General features: G+C 43.1%; 1 pseudogene; it reads left to right on the top strand.

The window, feature by feature from the left end:
- Window positions 1-22,280: 22,280 nt before the first annotated feature.
- Window positions 22,281-24,224, top strand: LOC105090653 (lysine--tRNA ligase-like; annotated as a pseudogene).
- The last annotated feature ends 2,545 nt before the right edge of the window (window positions 24,225-26,769 follow it).

Here is a 26,769-nt window from a genome sequence, read left to right as displayed (position 1 = left end):
AGATTTAGAGTCCAGTAAAGAGACTCAGACGTCTGCTACATGGAGAGGGACGGAAAGTGTGGATAAGTAAGTGCCGTCATGGGATGGATGGCATGTGCTCGAGAGTATTCACTGAGTAACCAGTGCTGCTTCCCCTGGCACTGGCACTCTGCCTTTACCGCCTCTTTATTCAGAAGGTACACATTTCTCTGACTGTTAAGTACATCCAATCAAAACCAGTTACTTAACCTAAGATATTCTGATGTTTAAAGTCCATTCCAGTAAACAATTTTGTTCTCTCCACTTGCGTCCTTGGCATCAAGAAAAGGGAAGCACAACTCCCCCTACTGGCCCTAGGGCAGAGTAACAGAGCGAAGTCTATTTGGTGCCAAATTAGAATTATTTTTACACCCCATTGATGTGTGTGGAAGAATGCATTCTAATGTTCCAAAGAGTACAAACTGACTTTCAATTTGGTAACCGCTTAGTGTTCTTAATACGGCTTTCAGTGTTTGCTTGTTAACAGCCAGCATCCTGAGTCATGTAGATTCTGACCCACAGCTCCTGCTGATTCTGTCAACCCAGATCAAGCATCACAGTTCCACAATTCACAACAATACTTCTTCAGGTGGTCCCTTTAATGAAAAAGAAAACGGTTTAAACTGTAATTCTTTGGAAGACTTGGAGGTGACAGATCCCCAAAGGCAGAGGGGCAGTGCGGGGGGGGGGGAATGAAAGTCCCTGTGTAGAATGAACGTACCCCCCACCAATCCCCTCACCAACCATTCATCCGACGCAACCACCTCTAAACCACCGACCCCCAGCCCTGACTGGAAAGACGCTCTAGAACTCCAAGAGGCCCCAGCCTAATCGTTACTGATGAGCGCAGAAACAAGGTGAGGCACAGACCTGAAAGCGGGCACATGAACTGAGAGTTGGCCCAATGATGGTAGAATTCTCAGCCCATTTTCTACAACCGGATGCCAGAAACACTTCCCAGAGCTCAGTGCCTGTATTTTCCTGCAGCCAGAAAGTACCCTCCAACCCCATAGAAGATTGGAGGCTTCTCTGGAGAAATGGCTCCCTAATGAAAAGGCACAGCCAAAATTTTAGTTTGACAGCATTGTGAAGCCCACTTGCCCACAGCTCCGCTCACAGACAGCTGGAAGCCACCCAGACCTCCTTCAGTGGGTGAATAATGGAACACGATATGGCACGTCCATGCCCTGGAGTACTGCTGAGCGATAAAAAGGACAATTACTGATACATGAACACCGTAGATGATTCTCTGATTGCACTGAGTGAAAAAAGCCCATCCTCAAAGGCTGTATATGGCACGAGTCCATTTATATATCATTCCTTGAATTTAAAAATTATGAAAATAGAGAACATATTAGTGTTTGTCAGGGGTCCAGGAAGGGGTGGGGAGATGGCAGGAAGTGGGCGTGACCACAGAAGGGCCACCTGAGGGACCCTGAGGTGATGGAGACGTTCTGCATCTTGACTGTCTCAGTGTCGACATTCTGGTTGCATTATTGTGCTATGGTTTTGTAAGAAGTTACCATTGGGGGAAACTGGGTAAAGGGTACATGGGATTTCTTTGTATTTTTCTTACAGCTGCATGTAAGCCTACAATTTTCTCAAAATAAAAAGCTTAATTTAAAAAATTAAAAAAATTTTTAAAAAATAATTAAAAAAAAAGAAACAGGCTGGCTGGTTCAACAAGGGAGGGCATTTGTCATTACACTGTCTGGCGAATACAGCTACTGAGCATTTAGCACAATAATACTGAGTTTTATGACTATATCATTCCTTGTTTGTCCCTAGACAAGTATATTCTGCTTAAAATCTTATTTTCAGGGTTGGGGGTAGGGTATAGCTTAGTGGTAGAGTGTGTGCTTAGCATGCACAAGGTCCCAGTTTCAATCCCCAGTTACCTCCATCAAAAAATAAATAAATAAACAAACAAACAAACAAACCTAATTACCTCCCCCCCCAAAAAAAAACACTTAAAAAAAGAAAGAAAGAAAAGTTAAAAAGAAGATCTTTATTTTTGGGGTCACACAGAGTTATAGACCTAGGAGTACTTTCTTGATGCTCTTAGCCCAAAGGAATAATTTAAGGTTCTGAGAACTCAGTCTTTTCCCATTTTTGACGTGCTCTCAACGAATTGGAAGTTTAAGTTGTAAATGCATGAATAATAGTTAAGAGTCCTGTGGTTCTCAGCATGCCCCTGGCAGGGTTCTAAGAACTTTACCCATATTTTCCTCATTTAATCCTCACCAAAATCCAGTTGGTACCCATTTTATACCCGTGGTCATACCCATTTCACAGATGAGGAAACCAAGGCCCAGAAAAGATTAACAACTTGCCCACCATTGATTGGGAAAGCTGGGTTCCAGCCCAAGAAGTCAAGCTCCAAACCACACTCCAACTGCTATAAGAGTGTAATCAGGGTAACTACTCACAAATACGTTTACATGATGCATATTTCCTTTTAGGATGCCAAACCATTCAACTCCATATAAGTGTTCCAGGCTTTTGCTCCAAAACTTATGGATTCGAAAATAAACTAATTTATTTTCTGTTGACTGGGAGAGAGAAGCTGAAGCCTGCAATTCTAGACACAGTTCATAAATTGACACATACAAAGTATGATTAGAATACACAAATGACTGAGATCAATGACCTAAAAGGTATAGCAAAACACTGACAGTTGAAAATTTACATTAAATGTGGAAATAGTGAATGACTAGCACTGTACAGGAAGTGTGTCAAACATAGGCTTAGAATATTGGGGACTATATTCGTTTCTGTAACTACTTTAACAAGTGACCACAAACTTGGTGGCTTAAAACAACAGAAAGGCATTCTCTCCCAGTCCTGGAGGCCAGAAGTGCAAAATCAAGGTGTTGGCAGAGCCCCATGAAGGCTCTAGAGGAGAATCCTTTCCTTGTCTCTTCCAGCCTCTGGGAGCTGCCAGCATTCCCCAGCGTGTGGCAGTAACCCTCCAGTCTCTGCCTTCATCTTCACATCACCTTCTCCGTGTGTCTCTCCCTTGTGTGTCTTTTACAAGGACTCTTGTCATTGGATTTAGAACCCAGTGAGATAATCCAAGACGGTCTTCCCATTGGAAGACCCTTAACCTAATTAGATCTGCAAAGTCCACTTTTCCAAAAAAAAAAACGTAGCGTTCATATGTCCCAGGGATTAGGACGTGCACATTTCTTTTGGGGAGGGTAGGAAGCGGGAATTACTTAACTGAGATATCATCAAAACCAACAAATTGAGTTAAATAGTTGCAATACACGACTAATTCAAAGCTTGGGAACATAAGACAAGGCGAACAGGAAGATACACAGCCAACAAAAATGTAAGCGTACACAGTGCCCAGATTCTGAAAATTGCACAGAATAGGAAAACGCATCAATGGTGCAGGTGTTCACTGGCCACTGGACGCTAGGATACTGTAGACCATCAGGAACAATACATGGGAAAGGAAAACTAAGTTTGAAAAAAAAAAATAACAATTGGATATTTGTAAAATGATGGCTTTAAAGAAAGAACAAGAAGATTAAGCATGGATAAGAGAAAGCTTGGAATATAAAATAACAGATCCAAGCCCAGCAAGCAAAGGCTGCCAAGAAGGGCCTCTGATGTTGGCTTTTCTTCAGCTCACAGGTACTAGTAGGTAAAGGATATATACCTCAGGGGGTGGGGGTGAGGGATGAAAGTAAGTGTCAGAAGACCCCAGCCCAGGGACCCACCATCTGGAGGTGGGCGGTGTTCAAGGCTGCAGTGTCAGGCGGGGTGGTGCGTATGGGGTAGGGCCCGCCTCTCCAGAGAGCATTTTGGTGAATTTCTGCTTGTCTTTAGCCTCTTTTAGGTGAATTACTGACTTTGTAATATGGGGAAATTAAGCTATGTGATTTTAGGTCCATTTGGCTCTAAGCTGATGTAAATCTGTGAATTTCCTTTTTGAGAGTGTGCATTCCCACAGGTAAGAGTGCCATGTTCAGGGATGCTTTGGCCCTGAAAATGGGTCCTGAATCCTAATTTCAAAGAAATCGCATAGTGGAGGTGTTCTCCAAATCATGCCAGAGAGTCTCAGAATTCGGGGCAAAGTTCCCACCCCATCCCCAAAAGCCAGTCCACAGACACACATTTATTAGTCTTTTTAAGAGCAAACCAGTGAAGGACAGGACACAAACCTTTGCTTCCCTTATGTATTTATAAATGAAAAAATTTATAATGCAAATGCCCTCCTTAAAAAACTTATGTACAAATCACAACATTACAGATAACCTTTTTTTTGTTTCTTTTGCTTCACATGGAGAACTAAGAGACTCAATTCATTTCAAGAGACCTAAGTATGAGTATTCCAAGGAAATATTACAAATTGGAAACATCTTGGATTTTTACAAATATATTTCAATACATAAACTTGTATGCATGCTTTAAACAAACAGTATATTTCAAGAATGAGAAAACCTAAAGAAAAGGTATGACCAGCACCAGCATTTAAGTTTTCTGATTTTAATGACAGTCTGACAGAGCGTTAGTAACCATGCTGCCCTGAAATATGTAATACACATACACACAGATGTAACATACAAAAAACACATCTTCCCCTGGAAGAAACCTCCTTCTATAATCTATAAAGTCTTATCTTTTGTATTAAATTAAGCTGTCATTTCTTTTATAAACTAATGTTGATAGTAGCTGTTTAATTCTCACTTTTAATGACTTTGGCTGGGGAATGATTTTTTTAATTAGCCATCTTTTTTAATCTCCCATTTACAACTTTCTTTCCTATTTGGCTTGTTTATAAAATCTCAACGTCTGGGCATCTCTGTGATACCTTTACAATTACTTACACAAGCCTTGAGAACTCCCCAAATCTGTTTCCTGTATGAGACAATCCTTACTTGAATCCTTTGATTTCACTGCCAGGCTGTCTCCTGGAAGCTACAGATCAAGGAAGTGAAGCCAGCGCCTTCACCTCCACCCCAATTATGGACCAGAAGGAGAGGGAGCACGCAGGGCAGCCGGAGATCCGAGTCTTAGCTGAGTAAATGGGGACAAAATCACAGGCAGAATATCTTTATGCAAAGCAGCAAGAAAGTCACCTTTACCTGGGGACCTGCTGTTTCCTCGCCATGCACTTTGTCACAAGCCCTCTGGCAAAAACAGAGGTTAGACTCTGGCTAAACAGATTCATATCTTTATCCTGCTTTTAAAATTGTTTAGCCATGATAATCTCAGTTTTAAAGCCCCACTATAGCCGTTTTTTTCAGCATTTTACTTCTCTAGATCCATATATCATGTACCAGCCACAGGTCAGAAGACCTTATGGTCATTTCCTTCGGTGCCTGTTTCCTTACACCTCTGCCCTCTTTCCTGAACTAGGAAGAGGGGACTTGTAGAGAATTTCATGTGAACAATTAGAGGATTACACATATCCACAATCTGGTCATGTATTGAAGTGAACTTTAGTAAGAAAAGAAAAAAGAAACAAAACACAGACCCACTTTAGAAAAAACAAGTTTGTTCAAAATGCATTCCTAGTGGTCAACCGTGAGAACCTGGTTATAAAAGTAGCCACTAGGAGGCAGTGCAGTCAAAGCAGACAGGAATGAACTCCAAAGCTCTCATCAACTTGGACCAACCAGAGCCATTGCGTTAATACTGTCAAAAGTGAATTATCTTCACAAAATGAGAGGCCACCATTTTCACATTTTTGTTGAAGAAAAAAAAATTTTTTTTCTGGCAGCAGAAGCTACAAAGTAGCTGACTCTTGGCATCCAGAATTGGCCTTGTGCTAAGGTTAATGTACATGACCCTTCAGGGGAATGTGAACCCAGAGGGTCAGGGCAGAGGTAACAGGCGGGTCTTGTAATTGTCACACTGCACGTGCTCTGCTCTGCTGAAAACATCCTCCTGCCTCCCCCCTCCTCTCCCCCAACCCCAGCACCCCTGCTGATAGTCATCGACAAGAAAATTTAGGGGACTCGGAGAAGCCTTAAAATAAGATTCAGGAGTAGAAGGCATTTAATTTCATAATGCATCTGAGATCACCAGCTGACTCCAGCTGGGCGAGGGCATAATGTCGACCGAGACGTGGTCCTTTGCCACCCATGGAAGGTCAAGAATGGCTTCTTTGGGGCTGCAGCAAATGGATCCAAGGAAAATAGAATGCAAGAGACCAGGAACACGTGTTCTGACCCATTTTTTGAAAAACATTTGACTTTCATTTAGCTAACTCCTTTTTTAAAAAACATTTGATTTATTTGTTAAACTAAACATAACTTCCTTGGACTGAGAGTTGAAGAACCATTCAGGCCAGGGAGAGGGCAGGATGGACCCCAGGAAAGAAGCTACAGCAGAGACACTGCACAGACTCGTACAGCGCAGTTCAGGTTCCTGGGCTACAGCTCGTACCCTGGGCTTCCTGACAGCCCCATGAGGCACCCTAAGACGCCTTACCCACACACAGAAGCGACCAGTGCCTCGATCACCTGGGCAAAGGAAAGATCTATTTTTAACTTGGTCAATGTTGTAGGTTGAATTATCCCCCCATCTCAAAAAAAAAAAAATATATATATATATATATATATGTTGACATCCTAACCTCCCAATACATGTGAATATGACTTTATTTGGAAAGAAGTTCCTTGCCAATGTCATCAAATTAACATGAAGTCATTCGGGTGCACCCTAAACTAGTATGACTGTTGTCCTTGTGAGAAGAGCAGATTTCACACAGAGACACGCAGAGAGAATGTTACATGATCTAAGACGCAAAGCGGGGTGATGATACACCCACAGTCAAGGACATTGAGGACCACCGACAGCTCTCAGTGGCTGGGAGAGAAGGATGGACCGGACCCTCCCTCAGAGCCTGTGGAAGAAACCAGCCCTGCCCACACCTGGGTCCCAGATTCCCACATCCAGCATGGTGAGAAAATCAATGTCTGTTGTTTTCAGCCACCTTGTTGGTGGCGCTTTGTTACTGCATCCCTGGGAAACTGATTACTTATGACCAAACTCAGCAACAGTAGGATGGGGTTCTGGGAACGGCGATGGAGAAAAGTTAACTACCTAAGGAGAAGGATTTAGAGAATTTTTCCTGTGCGTTCTCCCTTTCTCTTCTTTTCCCCCTGTCTACCCGACCTCAGTATTCCACTTTTTAATTAAATATAAAGCATTATTTTTATTCCTCTTTAGATGTACCGCTCTCAGTGCTTTCCAAGGATGCGTCTATTTTTTTTTTCCTGGTGCATTTTATAGTTCTCTTCAAATACCTAAAAATTTCACAGACCAGATGGCATTTTTAAAGCACTTTGCTCCTTTGAGTTGCTCAAAGTATTTGCCATAAATGTCCCCTTATTCTTCATGACATCTTAAAGGAGGAGGGTTTTTCTTTTTAATGAGCAGTTATTTTAAAGCTCTGGAAACATAGAGCCAAGTTAAGCATTGGGGCCTAAATCACATAACGTTTCAGTGAATGAACAGGGTTTGAGAGACGGATCTCCCAACTCCCTGTATACGGTAGTTTCCCCTAATCCAAGGTTTCACTTTCCATGGTTTCAGTTACTCATGGTCAACTGAAGCCCAAAAATACCAAAAGGAAAATTCCAGGAATAAGCAATTCATAAATCTTAAATTGTGCACGATTCTGAACAGCATGATGAAATCTCACGCTGTCCCACTCGGTCCTGCAAGGGATATGAATCATCCCGTTGTCCAGGGTAGCTGCCCGTTAGAGAGGAAAAAACAGTGTATACACAGTGTGTGTTGCCATCTGCGGTTTCAGGCATCTCCTGGGGGTCTTGGAACATATCCCTGTGGATGAGGGGCGAGGGGAGGCTACTGCAGTCTCTTTCCCATATAGTACAGTCATTTTTTTATTCTTCATTATCCACCTATAAAAGGAGAGTGGATAAAGCCTCCAAAATCACTCAAGAGTTGTCTTTTGGGTACGTTTTCTGTATTTTGGATAGAAATGTCCGATGCTGTGGGAATTCATAAAACCTCAAGCCATAAGGTACAAGTAAATTGTCATGTTCTAATTTCCCAGTATCCACCAGCGTTTCTTCTCCCTTCCTCCGTGTTCCATCCTGAGAAGGGGGCCACTCCACTTCCCGAAATAATGGGAAGGAACAAGCACAGGAGGAGCTAAACCTTCTCCCCATCTTTCCTGGCTCCACACGTCCCTGGGACAGGAAGCTCGTTGGCTTGCTGGCTCTGGGAGCCAAGGTGCTTCAGGATGCCTTAGTAAGCCCTCAGCCTGAGTCCCTCTGCCACCCCATTCTGCCTCCCAAAGAGGAGTGGCATCTTACGGGTCTGGCCCACACTAGCACAGAACCCTTATCCTTGCCGTGAATCCACAGGGCTGAGACAGACTGGAATTTCCAAAAGTACCAAAGAAAAATTCAAGAGAAGTCAAAGACAGTCATGGAAGCACAGAAACACAGCCGGGTTTGTCCCAGGGCTCAGAGGTCCTGTCCCTTCCCTCACCTGGGCTCATCCACTGACTTCAGATGGGGCTCACCTCCTCCTCCTCCTTGTGTCTCAGCTGCTGAGTCATTCTCATGTGAAAAGTGCCCTCGCTCCTTCCTGCCAGGCCAGTGTCCTAGACGACTCATCCCCTGGGGTCAAGGCCATTCCTGGCCTGAGGCCTCATCTCCAGAGGAGAGGGTGAGCGTCTTCATGTAGAGTGGTTTAGCTCCAAGTTGATTCTTATAATGGAGGAATTATGCAAATACAACCATAGAACAAAGAACATTCATACAAGATGAATCACATCCACATCACAGCCTGCGTAGGTTGCAGGGAAAGTAACCATCTGACCAAGGCTGAAGGGTTCAAGCTAGTGACACAAAAAGACAAGGACGTGATGGGGAAGAAGGCAGTGGCTCTGGCAGTGAAGAGGACAGGGCATTGTCGTTAGAAAGTGGGATAGGCATGTGGCAGAGACGCCTGCCCTGAGTTAAAGACGGCCTGGCGGGGAAGGCTTGTGTAGTTGCAAAGAACGCTGACGCTTCCCCAGGTGATGGTGGGATTTGGGAAAGCAAGCAGCAGCCAATAGGAGAATAGTTCACAAGAGCATTGAGGTATGCCAGAAATGTGCCCATCACTTTGCGTAAATTTCATTTCACCTTCAGGACAACCTGTACTATGGGAGGTACTGTTATCTGCATTTTATAGAAGAGCTCAACACATTCAGTCACTTGGCCAAAGTCATACAAAAGTGGAAATTAGAGTCCAAGTCAGCAGATGTTACACCTAGGGTCTTGACACTATATAGGTACACACACACACTCAGTCACATCTTCATTGAATTTGGGAGATGGGTGGGAGCAGTCACCAGGAGATCCCAAAGGAGACAGCAAGGAGGAAAGGGAGAAGGGTCACACAATGTCAAGGACTCAAGAGACGGGGGATATTTTCCAAAAAAGCAGGAAGAGTAATGGATTGCAAGTGATCGGGGGCATTGGCGTAACACTGGATCCCCAGCTGAGATGATGGAATGTGGAAAAGTGGAATAAAGCCAGATTTCAGTTAAGGTTAGCATCCTTTGACGACTCTGAGGATGCAGGAGAAATTATCCACCTTGTAACAAGGAACCCAGCAGCACAACGGGAAGAGTTGGCACAGGAGCCGAAGAGGAGCCAGAAGTCCACGGGAAAGACCCACAGAGCAGCAGGGAGCAAAGGAGACAGATTACCAGAGGGGCCAGCACTTGGGTGATCCCTGGAGATGACAGACTGGCAGGCAGAATGGGTCTTGCCAGTGTCCAGGAGGAGGAAGGACTCCGCTTCACCAGCTGATGGCTGGGAGCTGCCAGTCCCACAGGAGGAGAATTAGCTGCTCTAGGAAGCTTACCCTGATAGAGGGAAGGTAAAATAATCTGCCTAATATATATTCCTTTTTCCACTGGAAAATATGAAATAGAGAACAATTTGTCGTAAAGTGTGGCTGTACCTTCCACTCATCTGGAAGGGGTGGGAGCAGGAGTGATGCAAAAAAAAAAAAAATAAGCAAGCCCTGTAGTAATTATGATAATTAAGACCCTAAAACTGAAGCCCTCTCTTCTCGCCCCCAAGTAGAGCCCGAGATGTAGCGGTCATATGACTAATCTCGGCCTCACTGGATTTAGTCCATCTTCCTAATCTTCCAGGCATGTTTCTATTTGGAAACCGTCTCAGCAAGCCACTGACTGTACGTCATAGGCTTTCTCGACCGTCTTGTACTCCTGCCATCTCTGACCCCTCCCAGGGCTGGATCATGTTGAAATCACTTTTGAGTGTATTTTTCAAGTTCCAGGGAAACTTTTTTTTAAGTCTCCTTAAAAAATGGGTTAGAACTAAATGGAGTCTGTGCTTCTGTTCAGCTCTCCTTGAAGGCTCTCACAAGCTGAGAACAGCCCAATACTAGGACCATGATCATTTCTCTTGGCCCCCGTTTTCTTTCTCTTTTTCCTTTTTTTTTTTTCCTTAAGTAAGGAACGTTTTAAATGTGCACAACAGCGTGGAGGAAATAATGATGACGCCCTATATATCCATCCCTCAACTTCAACAATCTTCAGCTCATTTTGGCCACTATGTTCAGTAGACAATGTTCCTAAAACAAAACAAAACAAAAAAACCAAAAAACAAACCAGGAAGAAAGAGAAACAAAAATGCATCAAAATATTGCACACAGTTTGTAGTGCACTCCCACATCTCCTCTCACACTGGAACCCAGATTGAAATAATTCTCAGCACAAATTACATACAATCTTTTTTTGCAAACTCTTCCTAGATTGTGAATTTCATGCAGATTTCAGGGAAATCGTTAGGTTAGAAGATTTAGGAGCCTCCTTAAAAAGGAATTTATCTCATGTCACTTACTATTCTGAATATGACTCTAAAATAAAACTGATTCTTGATGCCAAGCTCACATTTCACTTCTTAGGGATTTTAACCACACGCAGCAAATTCCAGTAAGAAGCTTTAAAACTTTCCCAGCTAAAGAAATGCTGGTAGTGGCAGGATTGGGGCAGGAGTAGGAAGGAGTGGGGGTGCAAATAACCTTTGATTTCTGAAAACTCCAGCCAAGTCATGCAAGTTTACATTTCAGACTGTTGAAAAAGTCCACAGGAGGTCATTTTAGGGTGAGTCAATGGAGGGAGTCAGCCTAGTCTTGAGTAGGGATGAGACATCGATCTGCTTATTGAGAGCTGTTCAAAGGTAGCTTGTGACTTCCTTCTTTCTGTCTTTTTTTAAACACCTTTTTTGTATGATTTATTTTATTACACAGTATGATTCCTGTATAGTAAACTACACATATTTCAGATGTACAATTTGATGAATTTTGATAGATACATATGTACACTGAGGAAATCACCACCACAGTCAAGATGGTCAACATTTCCATCTTTCTGACTTTTTAAAGAGCGTGGCCTTATTTTTAAAAAGAGAATTTATATCATCAGTACTAGCCGTCACACGGTCACGCTTCTGTTTTCTGTTAGCAGGTAAAAGTGAGAAGGAAAACTATGAGCAGTAGGTACCCATTCTAGCTCAGGATCTAGCCACGCTGATTATTTCCAGAGTCACTGGAAAGCTCCCATTGTGGGATTCAGTGAACCCACATGCCTGCCCTCAGATACTGACCATGTCTACGTAGCAGCAAACAGGTTTGGCATGAAATAGACCAGGGTCTGAAGTCTTGGCCAGAGGCATCTCCACTTCCATGTGTATTCCTCCCTGGAATAAAATGCTTAAGGCAGATATGTCTCCAAAAGGAATGCGGTCCCACGGAGGAGGGTGGAATGCAGAGCTTACACACACACACACACACACACACACACACACACACACATGCACGCACACGCTACACAAATAGAAATAAGAAGACTCATTCTCTTGGCCGTGAATACTCTGGCAGGCTCCTCGTCATCAGACATCCTGGAATGGAAGTTTCCTCGTGGACTCCAGAGAGGGCTGTATCCACTTGGGACAACTTGTGGCTTTCCTGTCCATCAGCAGAGGTGCTAAAGGAAAGACCACCCTCCAGAGAGTTAGTGGCCTGGGTTTGGTTTGCACCCTGTCAGGGATTTAAGTTTCAGGACCTAATTTCTTCTGCTTTGCTGTAAGGGGAGGAAGTGAACCAGATGATTTCTGAAGATCTAAAGGCAGCTCTAAATGCACAGCGAGCTGTGAACAGGGACCAGAGCTCCGCATCTGCCCGCATCCAGCCATAGCTCCGCACATCCAAGCTGTGTATCCGCGGGAATGTCACTTGATTTCTTCTGTAAACTAGAGAGAGGAATACCTATATCACAGGTTTCTGTAAGGATTGGATTCTTGAAACATAATCCCAGTACCCTCCTTCCTAAAAGGCTATGATTTCAAATATCAAGGAATCTGGGAAGTTTGCCTTTCTGGAACAAAACTAGATAATTTAGTCCAAATTATTTCCCATTCTTATTACTCATAGTAGCATGAAAATTATGCAAATCTCAGTCAGTACTACGGGAAGATATAATGAGCTCAAAGTACAGCATAGTTCGTGTCTTACATGAGATAGTTCAGATTTTTCCCCCTAATTTGTTCCAAGTCACTCAGAAATAAAAGAAATGATATGCGTTAAAGCCAGCTGGGAAAGTGAAGTCTTGACCCAGTTTACATTGCTAATTAAATTAAGGTTTCCAGCAGATCAAGGACAAAGAACTGGGTTCAACAACATACTTCTTTTGATCTCCAGATTTTTTTACTTCAAAGATTAACCAGTGGGATCACACAGGCTGCTGGTGGCCCCTCCTTTCCCTACGAGGGGCTGACGGTGAGAGAACTTCTGAGGGTCTGCTTCAGAGCAGTGGACGCCTGCATGACTGGCCCTGCCCCAGCCAGTCCCAGTGTGAGGTGTCTTGGAAGAAAATAAAGGAGTTGGAAGACGTGGATTCAAGGGACTTGCATCTGCCACTTACCCACATCCCGTGAGAAAGTCACTTGACCTCCATCTTTGTGAAATGGGACAATAAAACCTCACCTATTTATCTCCGAGATTTGATATAAAGATTATTTTGGGTCTTTGGACCCAACAAATACTGACATAAGATTAAGAAATAAAACCCACTAGCAGGATCCTACAGCAGTTTCTTTTTTTTATTTCCAAGAAGAGTTTTTCCACCATTGTCTCTCTGGTGCTTTTCGTAGTAGGTGCTTGACAAGTCTCTGCTGAATGAGCAAAGGGACAAATGAACAGAGGTGAGGGAGGGACCAGGGACTCTCGGCCACTTAGATTTTCTCTTCCCTCCTCGCAGCTCCTTGATGCATCTGCCACTGCAGCCCTGGTTCTGCTTAATCCTGGGATGTATTAAAAAAGAAAAACCAGGGTGGGGGTGGGAGTGGGGAGAAGGGCCGGGGGAGAAGGCAGGGCTACCCAGCAGCAGGGAGGGAAGGAGGACGGCTCTGGGGACACAAGGGGATTTCCTGTGACACCTGCGAATGGGAACTTGCTCTGTCCCAGCTCAATGTGTCACACGCTGCCGTGGACAAGAATCTCCCTTTAAGTCCATGTTGACCTCTGATTGAATGGATTGAACATGTATACGTTTCCAAATTTTCATCATCCTGGAGAGACAAACAGCCCACTCACTAGTGAAATGCAACTTTGTCAGCCTGGGTTCTTAGTCACTAAAGAGGGCTTGGGAGACGGAAACCCAGACGTTGACTCCACTATGACAGCATACTGAACAGACTTTAAGAATAAACACTGCAGCCCTTTTGGGGGAGGTTTCAAGTCTCCCTATCTCTCTGAGTTTCTCTTCACGTCACTTTTGGACAAACTTCATTTATCAGAATCAGAGATAGCGGCGGGTGCTGAGAAGCTGAGCTTTGCTGTGACATCAGCCCAGGGTCAGGCATGAGTGGAATCTCCCTGTGAGTGTCTCTATCTAGATATTTCAACATTGGCGCTCCCAAGCCTCAGGTGGGTTCTTCCTCTCTCAGTTCGGGGTGGTTACCTGATCCACGTCCGCTGTGAATCGGCCCTTGGTGGAGGTATGACTCAGTGGACGAGCATGGTTGGGAACTCCAGATGAAGAGCCACTCAAAGATACAGTACCAGTTAGGACGCTTTAGGCTGCAAGTCAGGGGACATTCAACCTAAAGTGGCCTAAACCTTGTACACCACAAACTGACACAACATTGTACACCGACTGTACTTCAGTAAAAGAGAATAAAAAGTAATAAAAATAAAGTGGCTTAAACCCAAGGATGTGCATTTATCTCATATATGAAGAAGTTTAGAAATGGATGGTTCCAAGGGTAAGCAGTTCTCTTGGTTCTAGAAAGGCAGTATGGTGTGGCAGTGGGGGGCACAGCTCTGCCATCAGTGTCCCTGGGTTCAAGTCCCAGCTTTGGTAGCTTCTTGGTTGTGGGACTTTTGCCAAGTGAACTTCTCTGAGCTTCAGTTCTCTCCTCTGAAAAATTGGAGGTAACATAACACCTCTCTCCCAGGGGTCTTGCTAGCATTAAATTAGTTAATGTATATAAACTGACTGGCCAGGGTGTAGCGTGTAATAGGCACTATTAACATTAGTTCTTATCATCTTTAGTTATTAAAGTCATCCTCTCATTGTCACAAGAGGGTTCCCAAGGCACCAGCTTTGTATTGCCCATGACAAGATACAGGATGGGGGGAAGTGTGGGAGGGGGACAGAGCAGGGGACGAGAATGACAGGAGCTTCCTAGAGCATCTCTCTCCTTTAGCGAGGAGAAAAGTCTTTCCTAGATACACTCATCCCTTTGCACTAGAGCCTGTAAGTCAGGATTGGGCCACGTGGCGATGTCTGGCAATATCTGTCAAAAAGAACAGGGACCATCATGGTTTGGAGTCTTTGTACAATCTGATACGGTAGCCATTAGGTACATGAAGCAAGTTAGAGTTAAATTATGATGAATTAAAATTATAAATTCAGTTGCTCACTCACACAAGCCAGGTTTCAAGGACTCAGTAGTCTCCTGAGGCCAGTGGTCTCTGTAAGGGAAGTGCAGATACAGATGGCTTCCATTCTCACAGAAAGTTCTTTTGCACAGCCCTGGAACCAGAGTTCATGCATGAGGGACCCACCTTCCCCAAGCACATTTTCCCTTGGTTTCTGAACAGCTTCAGGGCTCTGTTCACAAGAAAGAAGTGGAGGTGAAGATTGGGCTGGTAAACAATGACAAAGGAGGAACAGAAGGGAGGGTACACCAGAGCCCAGCTATTGGATGTGGTGGAAATTGGAATTATCAGAAAGGATTTGCTAGACCACCACCTAAGCAGTTTCAGATTCCAAAGGACAAAAATGAACCTCCAGCTCACCTACAGCCCCCAACCTGGTGTAACAACAATACTCTGCAAATCAGCACACTGATGTTGGCTATATTTATGATTGTCACGTAAATTGGGGTAATAACCACTTTCCACTTTGCATAATCACGGTGAGGCACAACAGACAATATGACAAAGCTGGCAGGAAAGTGCTCCCTATCTACCTGCAAAACACAGCAATGGGCTCATCCTTGGCTTGTCCCAGGGGACTTGGGCAGCAGTAAAAGTCCTCAGAGCTCCTCTAAGCGTTTGAGAAGGTGTGAGTTGACTGCAGCAGGAATGATGTTGGAGTAATAATAATAACAACTGATGTGCAGTTATACTTAAGTATATGCCAGGCATTCACCTAAGGTCAGGAAGTGGCAGAGTAGAATTTGCATGCAGTTGTTCTGCTGCAAAGCCCAGGCACACTGCCACATTTTCTCCCCCAAACTCTAGATGACTAAGCTCTTCTGCGTGATAGTGCTTGAATTCCAAGGTGCATCAGAATCATCCAGACAACTTGTTGAAACACAGCTCTCTGGGCCGGTAGCATGCCAGAGCGGGTTCCTCAATCACCTTGAGAGAGCTGATTGCCTGTATCTCTTTCCAACTCAATAGCAATGCATTCTGTAACATCACTTTGGTAACTTGAAATCAGTCATAGTGGGAGAATTTAAATCATGGGAATCAGCAAACTCTCAGGCATATCTTCCCCTGATGAGCCAGTTGTTAAACTTTTATCAGCACACCATTGGCAAGTCCCCATCCGCAGAGTCTCTGATTCAGTAAACTTGAGATGGGCCCTGAGAATTTACGTTTCTGATAAGTTCCCAGGTGATGCTGGTTCTACTGGTCCAGGGACCACACACTGAGAATTGCTTCAGAGAGCCCTGAAATGGACAACAGTTTCTTGTCCTGATATAAGCCATCATGGACATAAGAATCCTGGTAGTCTCAGCAAGGAATGTTGGCTGTAGATAACCCTACATCAAATTGCTACTAGTAAGAGCTAATATTTATGGAGTGTTGACTGCAGGCAGCCAATGTCCTAGCCACACTATGCATTAACTCATTTAATCCTCCCAACAACCGTAGACAGCAGGTTCTTTTATTATGGGTGAGGACAAAGCACAAAGCAAATGACTTGCTCAAGGTTGTACAAGGAGTAAGTGGAGAAAATACTAAAATCAGCAAGAGAAAAGCAACAAATAATATACATAACATACAAGGCAACTCCCATAAGGTTATCAGCCGATTTTTCAGCAGAAACTCTACAGGCCAGAAGGGAGTGACATGATATATTTAAAGTGATGAAAGGGAAAAACTTCTTACAACCAAGCTTACTCTATCCAGCAAGGCTCTCATTCAGATTTGATGGAGAAATCAAAAGCTTCACAGAAAAACAAAAGCTAAAAGAATTCAGCACCACCAAACCAGCTTTACAACAAATGTTAAAGGAACTTCTCTAGTCATCAAACCACAAGAAAAGAGAACAAAAAGAAGAAAGAGAAAAAAAGACCTACAAAACAAACCCAAATTAATTAACAAAATGGCAATAAGAATATATGTATCGATAATTACCTTAAATGAAAATGAATTTAACACTCCAACCAAAAGAGACAGCCTGGCTGAATGGATACAGAAAAACAAAACCCATATATATGCTATCTACAAGAGACCGACTTCAGCGCTAGAGACACATGCAGATTGAAAGTGAGGGGATGGAAAAAAATATTCCATGCAAAGAGAAACCAAAAGAAAGCTGGAGTAGCAATACTTATATGAGACAACATCAACTTTGAAATAAAGACTGTTACAAGAGACAAAGATAATACATAATGCTCAAGGGATCAATCCAAGAAGATAATATAACAATTATAAATATATATGCACCTAACATAGGGGCACCTCAAGATATAAGGCAACTGTTAACAGACATAAAAGGAGAAATTGACAGTAACACAATAATGTAGGGGGGACCTTAACACCCCCCTTACATCAATGGACAGATCATCCAGACAGAAAATCAGTGAGGAAACACAGGCCCTAACTGACACATATGAGGTTAGAAATCAACTACAAGGGAAAAGAAAAAAAACTGCTAACACGTGGAGGCTGAACAATATGCTACTAAACAACTAGTGGATCATGAAGAAATCAAAGAGGAAATCAAAAAATACTTGAGACAGATGAAAACGAAAACACAACAATCCAAAACCTTTGGGATGCGGCAAAAGCAGTTCTAAGGGGTAAGTCTGTGGTGATGAGGGCCTGCCTCAGGAAACAGGAGGGGTCTCAAATGCACACCCTTACCTTACCCCTGGGCCAGCTGGGAAAAGAAGAATGAACAGAACCCGGAGTTGGTAGAAGCAGGGAACTCATGGAGATCAGAGCAGAAATGGATGAAGTGGTGACTAAAGGAGTAATAGAAAAGATCAATGAAACTAGGGTCTGGTTCTTTGAAATGATAAACAAAATTGATGAAACTTTGGTCAGGTTCATCAAGAAACAAATGGAGAGGACTCAGCTCAATAAAGTTGGAAATGGAAAGGGAGAGATCACGGCTGGGTAACAGTGCCTCGTAACTAGCCATGCAGAGACACCACACGCAGTGACCACATGAAGGTGTGCTGGCTGCATGCCCAGCTAAGAGCCCAGCCAACAGCTAAGCTCAACTACCAGACGTGTGTGAAGATGCAACCAGGTGACCGCAGCCTCCGGGTACCAGCACACCCCATCTGAGGTCCCGGCTCAGAATACACAATGTTAGGGCTTTTTTTTTTTTTTTTTAATATCTCAATGGTTCTTTTCTATTTATAATTTCAGACTTTCACAAAATGTACAAAAAATTCCATAAATTTGTTTTCCTTGAACTGCTTTTTGCCATGGTAGGTAGATCATTAAACACAACATTTACTCTTATAAATGAGATTTTCTGATCATCTGGAACATTGACACTTAATTTCAATTGGCAGTGTCTTTTTATTTTGACTAAATATATTAATGTTCCTCTGAATGGTATTGATAAATCGTCCAGAAGAGAAACTCATTGAAGTAAAAGTAATATTTATTCATGGTGATTAGTTAAATTATTTGCCTAATTTAAGGAAACTACTGCACAAAACTCTCAATCTGACATGAGGTGATAGAAAAGGGTCTGAGTCTGCCTATGGAATATGTTGGTTTCTTTTCAGTGTTTGAAGATACAGTCAAAGACAATTGATTTGGGAAGACATCATATAATTTTAAGTTAGCCTGCAAGCTGTTAATGTGTTTTATGTTTAAATAAAGAGGAAAATTTTTATTGAAATGTAAAAAGAAAGAAAGAAAGAGAGGGAGGGAAGAAAGAAAGAAAGAAAGAAAGAAAGAAAAAGAAAGAGAGAAAGAAAGAAAGAAAGAAAGAAAGAAAGAAAGAAAGAAAGAAAGAAAGAAAGAAAGAAAGAAAGAAAGGGAGAAAGGGAGAAAGAAAGGGAGAAAGAAAGAGAGAAAGAAAGAGAGAAAGGAAGGAAGAAAGAAAGAAAGAAAGAAAGAAAGAAAGAAAGAAAGAAAGAAAGGAAGGAAGGAAGGAAGGAAGGAAGGAAGGAAGGAAGGAAGGAAGGAAGAAAGAAAGAAAGAAAGAAAGAAAGAAAGAAAGAAAGAAAGAAAGAAAGAAGGAAAGAAGGAAAGAAGGAAAGAAGGAAAGAAAGAAAGAAAGAAAAAGAAAAAAGGAGAGGAGAGGAGAGAAAAGGAAAGAAAGAAACTCTCTCTGGATTCCTATTGAATATTGACTTAAGGTCAGACTCCTCAGCCTGGCTTTCAAGACCTGCTATGACCCAGCCTCATTTTTCTCCCTCCTCGTTTATCTCAAACGCATTCAATTTTATACCCACAGGTTATGCCTTGAGTAAGAAGATTCAAGGGTTTAGTCAAGTGAGACAAGTGTTTCAATTAAAGCAACAAAGAGACATGGAAGAACCATAATCACAGCCAAGAGAAAGACAGAGCTGGAAGCAGCAAGCAAATCTAGAAATCAAAGGAAGGACGTGGGACGAAGTTTCAGAAATAAGGCCATAGACTATTACCCCACTTCTGTGGTGTCTGGTACTTGGCGCCTGGACAGATGTGGGATCTTAAGAGAAAAACAGGGCTAATGCCTTAAGTCAGTGCTTCCCAAACTTGCCTTCCTGTTAGAATCACCTGGGTGACTTTAAATATTAAATAGTAAGTATTAATAGTCCCCATCCCAGAGCCAGAAAAAGGGCCAGAGAATCTGAATTTTAATAAATGCTTAAGATCCTTCAAGTCTGGGGAAAGGCTGACTTCAAATTAAAGTCACCCAGAGGCTATGCAGAGATGACACATGGAGTGACCACATGAAGGTGGTCATGCCTGCCCAGCTAAGGTTCCAGCCAACAGATAGGTTCGATTGCCAGACGTGTGTGAAGATGCTCCCGGGTGACCGCAGCTTCCGGGTACCAGCACACCCCAGCTGAGGCCCCACATGTCGTGGAACAGAGACAAGTTATTCCCTTTTTGCCCTGCCCAAATTTCCGGACCAATAGCCTCCAGGAGCCCAATAAATTTGTTTCATGTTTTTTAAAAAAGTCATCTGGGGAACTTCTAAAAATGTTAGAGCTTAAGTTCTGTCCCCAGGACATCCTGATGTATTCAGTCTAGAGTAGGATCTGGTATTCATTTTCCCCCTACTTTTTTTAATAAAGATTTTAAACATCAAGAAGAGTTAAGAGAATAATATGTGGAAATCTGTGAACCCATCACAATTGTGAGTATTTTGTATTATGGTAGGTAGGTAGGTAGGTAGGTAGATAGATAGATAGATAGATAGATAGATAGATAGATAGACAGATAGTAGATAAAACACAGATATACAAATAGATACGTATAGCTGATCTATTTGAAAATAATTTGCAGACGTGACATTTTACCCGTAAGTACTTAAGCATGGAACTACCCAAAAATAAGTACCTTACCCTCCATAAACAATACCATTATCATGTCTGAGAAAACACAGCAATTCCATAATATCTAGTCTGTACTCAAATCTCAATTGTCTCAAAAATCTCATTTTTTGCTCTTTTATCAAACCAGAAGCCAATCAGTTTTCATGCACTGCATTTGCTTGTTCAGATTCTTTAGTCTAGTGTTCTTCTATTTATTTATTTTAAAAATTGTGTTGACTTTTTAAAGCAACCATGTCTTCTGGCACATTCTGCTACCTATGTTAGTCTGATCATGTCTTGATGGTATTATTTAACTGACACGTCTATTTCCAGGTCCTAAACTGAAATTTAAATGTAAAGAGATGATTCAGGTCAAGCTTTGGGGCGAGTATAATTCACAGGAGGTGGGTATTAACATCCCACCAAGCGGCACCTAGAGTCGGGTTGTTATGCCATTAGTGATCCTGACCTTGACTGCTGATTACCTCTCCATTAAAACTCATTTTCCTATTTGCAAATAGCAAGCAATCTGTGAGGTGGTATTCTGGCACGTGAATGTCCTGTTTCCCCAACAAAATTCCATCCTGTAGCTTTAACATCCAATGATGACTCTTGCCTGAAAGAATTACTGGGACTTTGCAAAATGGTCTTCTTTTTTTTTTTTTTTTAACTTTGTATTAGGGCATCATCCATGCCCAAGAAAATTTCACTCTTTTTTCTGTATGATTTTGTGGGTCTTGAAAAATGTATGTATATTTTCGGGCAACCGCCACAACCACTAAGATATAGAATATTTCTACCACCCACCAGTAATTCCCCTACATCCTGTTCTGTGCAGTCAACCCCCGACCCTGGCCCTTGTCAGTCACTAATCTGTTTTCTGTCCCTTTAGATTTGCCTTTTCCAAAATGTCACATACATGGAACTGACATTGGGTCACCTTTTAAGTATGACTTTTCTTTCACTTAACAAAATGTGTTTGAGACCATCCATGCTGTTCACGTATTAGCAGTCCCTTCCTGTTTATTGCTGAGCAGAATCCCACTGCAGGGGTGCACTGCCATCTGTTGAGCCATCCCAAGTTGAGGGACGTTTGGGTTGTTCACAGTTTGAGGCAATTGCGAACAAAGCCGTACAAACATTCTCATCCAGGCCTTCGGGGGAACTTGAGTTTTCATTCCACTTGGGTAAATGCTTAGGAATAGGATTTCCAGGTTTTTTAGTAAGTGTATGTTTAACCTTATAAGAAAATGCTAAACTCTCTTCCACAGTGGCTGTGCTATCTTACATCTCACTCATGCTGGGAGTTATATGGTCATTTTTAAAATTCTGTCATCATTTATATTTCTTAACTGACACTCTCCCATCGGGGAGGGGGAACACTATCTCATCAACTTGAGATGAACTGTATTTGTTATCATAAAAGCATACTAAATGCTAATTCTTTTTGCTTAATTACCAGTTTTTAGAGTAAAGAGTTTTCATAGGCATCACCTCTAATCGTAGCAAGATTTTCTTTTTCATTCCTCTCTCTTTTCTGTAACTATGGACTTCTGAATTCTTACTTATTCCATATTTTACAATCAACAACATTTATCATTCTTTTTAATGCTCAAAGTGCCCCAAGTTTGCCTAATGGAAATGTAATTGAGTTGGTCCTTTGACCTCTGGATGACTCCATTAACCTTTGACACCTTTTTCCTTTCTCGGCAATAAGATTCCCATTCTTTCCTTGAACCAGGCCTCGGACCAGACATTTCTCCAAAAGTACTGAATTCTTTAAATGATAGTTAGAAACCAGGTAGGCAGTAGCCTTCTTGTGGCGACTGGAATGTCCTCACGTTTAGGTTTTTTCAGTGGAAACACACACACACACTTTAAATCAAGAAAGAAGGTATCGCGTCCGGCCCTCGGGGAAGATGGCCTCTGTGCAGGCTGCTGAAGTCAAAGGAGATGGCTGAGAGCCGAAACTGAGCAAAGTGGTGCCAGTCAGTAGTTCCAGGGTGTCCTGCCATGCTGACATAAGCTGCTGTAAGGCCTGCTAGGGGGTCCCTGCGCCAAACCTGCGGGGCACAGTGGGGGCAGAGGGACCTGTGCCTGTGTCGGCTTGCTCCTTTCTCAGCAATTCACAAGGACCAGCCACTTTCTGATAAAAGAAGTGTGCTAAGCTAAAGAGATGCCTGGAAGCTGAGAAGAAAATAGCAGAGAAGGAGGCCAAGCAGAAGGAGCTCAGTGAGAAACAGCTAAGCCTGGCCACTGCTGCTGCCACCAACCATGCCGCTGACACTGATGCGGGTGCAGAGGAGGAGAGCCTGGCCCCAAATCATACTACAAGATCTGCAGCCAAGGGGTCCAACAAATGAAAGTCAACGAGGATGACCCAAACCCACACCAGTTCCATGTAGACATCTTGCTCACTCATTTCATCCAAGAATACAGTCACCTGCAGCCTGGGGACCACCTGATTGACATCACCTTAAAGGCGGCAGGTAGGATCCGTGCCAAAAGAGCTGCTGGGGGAAAGCTCATCTTCAACAACCTTCAAGGAGAGGGGGTGAAGTTGTAAGTCATGGCCAACTCCAGGAATTATAAGTCAGAAGAAGAATTTATTCATATCAGCAACAAACTGCTCTGGGGAGACAGTTGGTGTCCAGGGCAATCCTGGGGAAACCAAGAAGAGTGAACTGAGCGTCATTTCAGAGGAGAGCACACTGCTGTCTCCCTGTTTGCACATGGTACCTATCTTCACTTTGGCCTCAAAGGCAAGGAAACACGGTATCATCAGAGATACTCGGACTTGATCCTGAATGACTTTGTGAGGCAGAAATTTATCATCCACTCTAAGATCGTCACATATATAAGAAGTTTCTTGGAAGAGTTGGACTTCCGGAGATTGAAATTCCCATGATGAACATCTTCCCTAGGGGAGCTGTGGCCAAGCGTTCATCACCCATCACAACGAGCTGGATGCGAATTGCCCCAGAACTTTACTGTGAGGGGCTAGTGGTCAGTGGCATTGACCAGGTTTAGGAAATTGGATGCCAGTTCCAGAATGAAGGAATTGATCTGACCCACAATGTGAATTCTACATGGCCTATGCAGACTACCATGATTGCATGGAAATCACAGAGAAGATGATTACAGGGGTAGAGAAGCACATTACAGGCAGCTACAGGGTCACCTATCATCCAGATTGCCCGGAGGGCCGAGCATCTGAGATTAACTTCACCCCACCCTTCCGGAAAATCAGCATGGTAGAAAAGCTTGAGAAAGCCCTGGACATGAAGTTGCCAGAAACTAACCTCTGTGAAACTGAAGAAACTTGCAAAATTCTTGATGATATCTTTGTGGCAAAAGCTGTTGAGTGCCTGTAACCTCGGACCACAGCCAGGCTCCTTGATAAGCCTGTCGGGGAGTTCTTGAAAGTGACATTCATCAGTCCTACATTCATCTGTGATCACCCACAGATAACAAGCCCTCTGGTCAAATGGCCCCGCTCTAAAGAAGGTCTGACTGAATGCTCTGAGCTATTTGTCGTGAAGAAGGAAATATGCAGTGCCTACACCGAGCTGAATGACCCCATGCAACAGTGGCAGCTTTTTGAAGAACAGGCCAAGGCCAAAGCTGCTGGGGGTGATGAGGCCATGTTCAGAGATGAAACCTTCTGACCACCTGGAATACAGGCTGCCCCCCACGGATGGCTGGGGTACAGGCATCAGCTGCATCACCATGCTTCTCCCAGACTCCAACAACATGAAGGAACTGCTTCTGTCTCCTGCCCTGAAACCCGAAGACAAGAAGGAGAATGTCACGACCACTGACACGTTGGAAAGCACAGCTGCCGGCACTTCTGTCCAGAAAACAACAATTGCAAGTCCTGCGACTCTGGCATCTTCGCGTTTCTGCAAAAACTCAAGGGCTGGGAGGGGGTTCCTGTGTGTGTTACTATCTGTTTGACTTACCACAGTCCAGTCCAGCCCTCAGAAGACAGAAGAATTTTACTCCTTGTTACTAAATAAACCATTTGTCTCAAAAAAAAACCCAAAAAACTAAGATATCTACATACATATAAATCATGAATTTATACCAATATTTCCTGTTAAAATTTAGCCTTCTCAACCTTTTATTACTTTTTAATTTGTATCTCTTTTCCCTTTCACTAAACATTAATTAAAATGAACGTATTTACTAAATTGCTTTATCTCATCACACAAATGAGAGTATCAAAATCACAGCTACTACTAATTAAACTGTTGAGGGAAGTTTACGATTTCTCTGCAATTCCTTCTAACCTTACATTACCTCCTGCTAAGGATGTCTAGTCAGAGTACTGAGTTCAAAAGTCACTTGGAATAATTCTTTCCCTGGGTGGTTATGTTCCAACCTGATACACAGTTAGGTGTATTTATTCCCATTTGTCTTCCATTTTATGGTCTGGCCTCAGTATATTTTTAAAAGCTCCCAGGGGATTCCAGGTGCAGCTGCAGGTTGAGAAGCTCTGACTCGGTTGTTAATTCTCTCTTCCCTTTCCCTTCCCCAAAACAGCCTTTCTCCCATTTCCTTTTATTGAAATCCCACCTTTCCTTGATGGCTCGCTTCCTTGATCCCATTAGTCAGGGGTACCAGCTCCCCTCTCTGGAACACTAGAGCCTTTTGGCCATTCCTGATAGGACTTTAATGAAGGTACAGATTTAAAGTTCTACCTTGCATGATAGTCCTTGTGCTAAGGGTCAGCAAACTTTGGCTCTAAATGGTCAGATAGTACATCTTGTAGACTTTGCAAGTCATGGGCATCTCTGTCACATGCTCTTCTTGTCTGTAATCCTTCATATTCTTAGTTAGCAAGACCAACAAAAACGGGCAGTGCCTTGTGATTTGGCTCTTGGGTAGTTTGCCAACACATCCTTATGTCATTTTCTTATTTCACGTATCTCGGAGGCAGAAAAAGTCTTACTCATCCCTGTATGCCTCACTTACAGCAGAGCACGTGGGAAGGGATGCTCACTCAATGTCTGCTAAATTCATGAATATACAATATTGTTATGTGGCTTACTTACAAGAGTTTGTTATTAATGCAGAAAATTGAGTTCTACAGAACTATAAAAACACTACATATAAACAGAGAGCACTGATCACAGGCAGTCCCATCCTGTGTGTTCAGTCCTTTGCCAAGTCTTCTTCGAAGGGTGAGGGGAGGTTGGTGGCAGTGTGGAGGTGCTGATTGTCATGGACGTGGAGGTTCTCAGAACTAAACACAAGTGGCCATGAGAAGAGTTAACAGCTGCCAATGTACAGGAACAGACAAGACAGCAGAGGTGGGAGTAATTCAATCTCCCTCCTGGTAACCCCAGTGCCCGTGAAGGTGTGACCTCCCCTCTCCAGGAGAAGATGCTGACAAGATGAGAGACAGCTCTGGCTTTCAGAAGCCTGCCTCCGTTTTCATTTATGCCTGAAAGAGGAACAGAGTTTGATACCATCTGGAAGAGAATGGAAACAGACCTGGAGCTCATGTCTAGCTCTTGGGCACTCCGAGTGTGTTAGTGAGACAGGGAGGAAGGGGGCAAGGCACAGCCATTCAAGGAATGACACAGCAGTTAACACCAAGATAGCAGAAGATTCAGCTCTCAATAGGCCCTGAGGCCCAAGATGGCGGGAGATTTGACTTCTGGTAGACCTTGAGCTTCATTATACGTTCACTGTAATATATTAGCTGCTCAACGGCACTCCCACAGGTGCCATGACAGTGCTGAGGCTGACCATAAATGGTCAAAAAGTAGGCAGTGGTCCAATTCCTGGGAATCCCCACCCTTTCCTCAAAGTAATGGGAATAATCCTCCCACTTGTTAACATATGAAGCTTCCGAGACCATAAAACTGACAGCTCCCGCACCTCACAGCCTCTCTTCCAAGTGAAACAGCCGCACTCTGTCCGCGGAAAACTTATCTCTCTGAATAAATCTACTTTTACTCAACCGTGGCTCACTCTTGAATTCTTTCCTGTGCGAAGCCAAGGACCCTCACTTGGCAGGGTGGGTCCCTGGGACTCAGCGCAGACCTGGGGTATGGCCATCCTCTCGCCCCACATTTTTTCCTGTATCATTAGGACTAAAGAATTAAAAATGGGGCAGGACTAAGTCTGAAGGACACTGTTGTGCCAAAATTTCCGCCTCAATGCCTTCCTGAAACAGCTCCTTAGTGCAGAATACTAATTTTACTCGTAGAGGGAAAAAAACCTGGAAATGCTTTTTAAAAATCTGTTGTCTTGTGTTCCGGGAAGTTCCTACTGACACTCAATTTCCGCTTGTGACTTGAATCCTCATATCAGGTGATGTTACTTCCTACAGCCAGGACCTCCAACCTAAGCAGCTTACATCTCACATTAAAAAGTAGATGTCTTTGTGGTTGCTGCCAAAGAATTTAAGAGTCCATTTGAAGTGTTTTCATTCTAAGAAAATTTATTTCCATATGCAGTTGGAATGAAAACTGTATGAAATCCCTTTAAA

This window comes from Camelus dromedarius, chromosome 3, assembly GCF_036321535.1.
Source record: "Camelus dromedarius isolate mCamDro1 chromosome 3, mCamDro1.pat, whole genome shotgun sequence".
NCBI classification, from domain to species: domain Eukaryota; kingdom Metazoa; phylum Chordata; class Mammalia; order Artiodactyla; family Camelidae; genus Camelus; species Camelus dromedarius.
Note: the sequence above shows the minus strand (reverse complement) of the source record. Positions and strands in the feature narration are given on the sequence as shown.